Here is a 6,287-nt window from a genome sequence, read left to right as displayed (position 1 = left end):
ATAGTATACATAACTTACAAATTAATATGTATATTGTTATATATATAACCTTATGTGTGTATATAGATAAAATTCATGGAACATATATGTTACATGAACATTTTATGTATCTCTGACTTGAATTTTTTAATAGATTTTCTTTTTTAGAGCAGTTTTAGGTTCATAGTAATATTAAGAGGAAGGTACAGAGTTTCCCTTACCCCCAGCCTCACACATGCATAGCTTCCCCCACCATCAAGTCCCTCGCCAGAGTAGTACATTGGTTACTAATGATCAGCTTACACTGACACATCATGATCACCCAAAGTGCATAGTTTACATTAGGATTCACATTGGGGTACCTGGGTGGCTCAGTTGGTTAAGCGTCTGACTCTGGTTTCAGCTCAGGTCATGATCTTGCAGTTTGGTGAATTCACGCCCCACATCAGTCTCTGAACTGGCAGCATGGAGCCTGCTTGGGATTCTCTCTCTCTCTCTCTCTCTCTCTCTCTCTCTCTCTCTCTGCTCTTCCCCTACTCGCACTGTCTCTGTCTCTTTCAAAAATAAATTTAAATAAAGAACTCACTCTTGATGTTATGCATTCTGTGGATTTGGATAAAAGTATGTTATACATCCATCATTATAATCCATCATTGTAATATCATATGGCCCATTTTTATTGCCCTAAAATTCTCTGTGCTCCATATACTCATCCTTCCCTCCAGCCAACTCCTGGAAAACATAGTAGTAGCCATAGCTGTGCCTTTTCCAGAAGATAGTACAGCCGGAATCAGACAGTATGTAGCTTTTTCCAAATGCATTCCTCCGTCTGTTTTCATGGCTTGCTGGATTTAAGGCTGGGAACCAGGAAGGAGTTCTACACTCATGGAAACCCCAGGGGACAACACCCCCAGAAGAGCAGATTGGGACTTCCAAAGCCAGATTGGGACTGAAGGATCTAGTGACTGATGTGTTGAAGGGGATTATACCGACGTGGAGCCCCTAGTGATCAAGTTCTCCCGTGAGTATACCCACGCGTCCATGCCTCAGGTACTGAACATTTTAATTAAAATCTTGCCTGTAGGGACCAAGATATGAGGGAACTTGCTAAGGAAATTCATGGGTGTGTGAGCTGTTATTTCTTCTCTAATATACCCATCTGTTCTTGGAAATAAAGAAAAAGGGGCCATCAACGTTCTTGGCAGAAGATGATGTGGACATCAGAGCAGGAAAAGACACAGAGGCTGGGGGCACTCAACCAGTCACGACTTCTGATAACCATGCTTCCATAAATCATGTGGAGATTTTTCTTCCGCTCTTTCCCTTTGGCAGTAATTATCCCTGTGTCTATTACGCTCCTCGACTTCTGAAGCCACATCACATACTGGGACAAAAATCTAGCAAATGGCTGGTATCCCAACTTTATTGTCCACGAATACTAATCTTTATTTCCTTTTATGCATGTTGCACAACTTCAAGTGAAATTTTATTTCTTGGCCTTCTTACAATTACATGTAGGCTGTGTGGCTTTCCAAGCTGTTCATTCCTAAGTAGTAAAGAGAGACCAGGACTTCTTACACCTGGTAATACTGGCCTCTTCCACAAGTGACTCTAAAGGTTTCTGTATGTTAGAAAAGAGATGTGGATATAAAAGCATGGGATGTGCATACCAGTTGCAACCAATCCATACATCCTAGCATATTTGCAAGGGAATTTCTCTGTGCCTGGAAAGAACAATTATATAGCAAGCATGCACTTGGTCTCTGCCACAATCCAAAAGTAAGCATCAGTTAGAACATTTATCAGTCTGATTGTAAGGGAGGCTGAAATATCATACGGGTTACCAAACAGGTGGAGAGAAGTACTCCAATCCAATCCCAATCAACTCCTCCTCCTCCTCCTTCTTCTTCTTCTTCTTCTTCTTCTTCTTCTTCTTCTTCTTCTTCTTCTTCTTCATACTATATTATAAACATCAAAGTTGCTAAGAGACAAAGTCTAAATTGTTTTAATCGCAAAAAAGGAAATAACTATGTGCTGTGATAGAGGTATTGGCTAACACTACAATTGTAATAATATTGCAATAAATACATATGTCAAATCAGCACTTTGTACACCTTGAACTTACACAATGTTGTATGCCAATGATATATCAATTTTTTTAACTATGAAAAAATGAGATCTCTAGCATACCCCTTTTGTATAGTTAAAGCGTACAGGTACAATAACATTACACCATTTTCAAGAAAAGGCGTATATCTAAATACATTAGTGTTAGTGCCTTGCTGTAAAGATAATGGGGGGAAAGAGTGGAAATTAAGGAGGAAGGAAGTAAAATAATAGGCTAGAGGGACTTGCAAAGACCAATTAAGACAGATTGCGATGAACTGGGGAGGAGGATTAACTCAAATTTATGAACCTACTTCCCCCATTCCCACAAAAAAAGGAGCCCATGTAGAAGACCACTTCAATTGCACCATCTCCTAGATTAGCTTCATCTCTGAATTGTCATTACACTGCTGAACGTGAAAAAGACAAGCAATCAATGGTGATATTTACCATCAAAAGTTGTTCAGTGCGTACTTTTGTACCACAATGTTTGACACTTAATACACGAGCACCCACACAATATAATTCTTTGAGTAAAAAGCATTTCTGCCTCTCTCAGAAAAAAAAAAAGATGGAATGATTTGCAGAGTGTAACTCAGATGACAGAAAAGGCAGAAGCAGCAACTTTTTTCCCCCTACAATGAACTAAGTCAGTCCAACATAAGTCAGAGAGTGGACCTGAAACGAAATATCTTAACACAAGATCCACTCAGCCGGGCAGTTATGATAGTCCCATGAAGTTTATCCATGACGTCCAGAGGAAGAAAAAGCCAACAGCTAACAAATACTGGTGGAGTTTTCTTCATCTCCCAGGTATTTTCTAAATTGAGGTTTATTTCTACTATAAAGATATGCCAGCAGACACAGTCACACATACATGTCTTGGAAGAAATTTACAGATCAGGACAACAGGCAAAGGGAACGCTCTGTAGCATTTCAACAGAAAATGGATACTTTCCAGACTGGCATGTGACTGCACTATTCATTACGGCACTTCCCGACCATCTCCTTCAACGGGGCTAGATGCTAGAGCTGCAGAGATAGATTGAACAGCTCCCCAATGCCAAGGAACATACACCTTCATCTGGCAGGGGCCATTCAGAAGAAACGAAGAATACGCTTTTCAAGGAACACAAGCTTTGGGGTCAGACAGCTAGTGTGAATGCTGGCTCTGCCTCTACCAGCTGCTTAGCAAGTCATTTAGTGCCTTTAAATCTTATTTTGCCCGTTCATATAATAGGAATTATAGCGTACGTTTGATAGAGATTTTCTGAAAATCAAATGAAACAAAAAATGTAAAGCACCAAGAGTGATGCCTAGTAGGAGGCAATACTTGACAAATGTGAGGTTCCTTCCCTGATCTTTTTTAAGATCAGATGGAATTGAGATACGAATGCTGTACGCATTGAATGTGTACCTCTTGAGGGGTTTGAACATTGCAAACACCCATGCTAACTTCACTACAGCTAAGGTACTAAATACATTCATCACTTACAAACATGTTCTTGTGTTCTTTTGTAGTTTGTTTTGTTTTGTTTCATTTGAAGAATACTGAAAATGAGATCTCTTCTCTTAGATTTTAAGGTGCACAATAGCATCCTGCTAACTACAGGTACTATGTTGTACAGCAGATCTTTAGAACTTATTCATCTTGCATAAAAGAAAATCTGTACCTATTGCAAAGCGATTTGTGGGGCTCCTGGGTGGCTCAGTCAGTTGAGCACATGACTCTTGATTTCAGCTCAGGTCAAGATCTCACCATTTGTGAGTGTGAACCTCACATAAGGCTCCGAGCTGACAGTGTGAAGCCTGCTTGGGATTCTCTCCCTCTCTCTGCCTCTCCCCTGATCACATACTCTCTCTCTCTCTCTCTCTCTCTCATCTCTCAAAATAAATAAACAAGAAAGAAAGAAAGAAAAAAAGAAAGAAAGAAAGAGCAATTTCCCATTAGCCACCTGCCCTTCTCCCAGTCACTGGTAATCACTATTCTATTCCCAGTTTCCAAATTCCTTGCAGAAAACATAAAGGGAAAACTTCTTGATATTAGTCTGGGAAATAATTTCTTGGATTTGTCACCAAAAGCATAGGCAACAAAACAAAAAAAAATAGAAACATGGGACTGTATCAAACTAAAAAGCTCCTGCACAGCAAAGGAGACAATAAAAAAAAATTGAAAAGGCATCCAATGGAATGGGAGAAAATATTTGCAAACATCTAAAAAGAGGTTAATAGCCAAAATATATAAAAACCTACAACACCATAGCGAAAACACACACAAATAACCAGATTTATAAATGGGCAAAGATATGAATAGACATTCCTCCAAAGAAAACATACAAGTGGCCACCAGCTTTATGCAACATCACCAATCAGCAAGGAAATGCAGATCAAAACCATATATGTTAGAATGATTAAAAAAGAAAACACACACACACACACACACACACACACACACACACACACAAGATACGAAGTATTGGTAAGGTTGTGGAGAAATTGGAATCCTAATACACTGTTGGTGGGAATATAGAATGGTGCAGCCACTATGGAAAACTATATGGAATTTATTTTTAAAAAATTAAAATTAAAACTACCATATGATCAAGCAATCCATTTTTCTGGGTATATAACTAGAGGAATTGAAACTAGGATCTCAAGATATCTGCACTCCCATGTTCATTGCCTCGTTGTTCACAGTAGCCAAGATACTGAAAAAACTTAAGTGCCCACCAACAGATGAATGATAAAGAAAATGCTGGTGGGAATGCAAACTGGTGCAGCTACTCTGGAAAAGAATATGGAGTTTCCCCAAAAAGTTAAAAACAGAACTGCCCTACAACCTAGTAATTGTGTTACTGGGTATTTATCCAAAGGATACAAAAGTACTGATTTGAGGGGGCACGTGTACCCTGATGTTTATAGCAACATTATCTATGATAGCCAAATTATGGAGACAGCCCAAATGTCTATCAGCTGATGAATGGACAAAGAAGAAAAAGTGGTGTGTGTATACATATATATACATATATATACATATATGTATATATACATATATATATACATATATACATATATATATACATATATACATATATATACATATATGTATATATATGTATACACACACACATATATATACATACATACATATATATACACATATATATATATAATGAAATATTACTCAGCCATCAAAAAAGAATGAAATCTTGCCACTTATAATGACTGGATGGAGCTAGAGTATATTATGCTAAGCAAAATAAGTCAGTCAGAGAAAGACAAACACCATATGATTTCACTTATATGTAGAATTTAAGAAACAAATCAATGAACACAGGGTAAGGGGGAAAAAGAGAGGGAAGCCAACCATAAGAGAGTCTTAGCTATAGAGAACAATCTGAGGGTTGATGGAGGGAGGTGGGTGAGGGATGGGTATTAAGGAGGGCACTTGTTTCGATGGGCACTGGATGTTATATTTAGGTGACGAATCATTCAATTCTACTCCTGAAACCAACATTACACTATACGTTAACTAACTAGAATTTAGTTTAAAAAAAAAGAAAATGTGGTATATACATACAAGGGGGTATTATTGAGCCTCAAAAAAGAATGAAATTCCTACCATGTGTAACAACATGAAAGAACTTGGAGGACATTATGTTAAGTGAAATAAGCCAGTCACAAGACAAATACTGCGTAATTCCACTTACATACAGTATCTAAAATAGTAAAACTCATAGAAATTGAGTAGAATGGTGGTTGCCAGGGGCTGGAGGGAAGGGTTGAAATGGGGAGTTGCCACTTAATGAGTATGAAATTTTAGTCATACAACATGAGTAAGTTCTAGAGATGTGCTGTACAACACAGTGCCTATAGGTAACAATACAGTATTGTGCACTAAAAAGTTAAGAGGATAGATCTCGTGTTAGTGTTCCTACCACCACAGAAAAAAAAAAGGAAGGAAGGAAGGAAGGAAGGAAGGAAGGAAGGAAGGAAGGAAGGAAAGAAGGAAGGAAGAGAGGGAAGAGAGAGAGGGAAGGAAGGAAGGAAGGAAGGGAGAGAGGGAAGAAGGAAGGAAGGAAGGAAGGAATGAAGGGAGGGAGGGAGGGAGGGAGGAAAGAAGGAAAGAAAGTAGGTAGATAAAGACATACTTCCAACTGGCTCCCTGCCCCTCTCTCTCCCTCCCTCCCTTGGTCTCTGTC

Source organism: Herpailurus yagouaroundi, unplaced genomic scaffold (genome assembly GCF_014898765.1).
Source record: "Herpailurus yagouaroundi ecotype Mexico unplaced genomic scaffold, PumYag 187, whole genome shotgun sequence".
In the NCBI taxonomy this organism is placed as follows: Eukaryota; Metazoa; Chordata; class Mammalia; order Carnivora; family Felidae; genus Herpailurus; species Herpailurus yagouaroundi.
The sequence above is the reverse complement of the archived record's forward strand: the minus strand, read 5'-3'. Positions refer to the sequence as shown.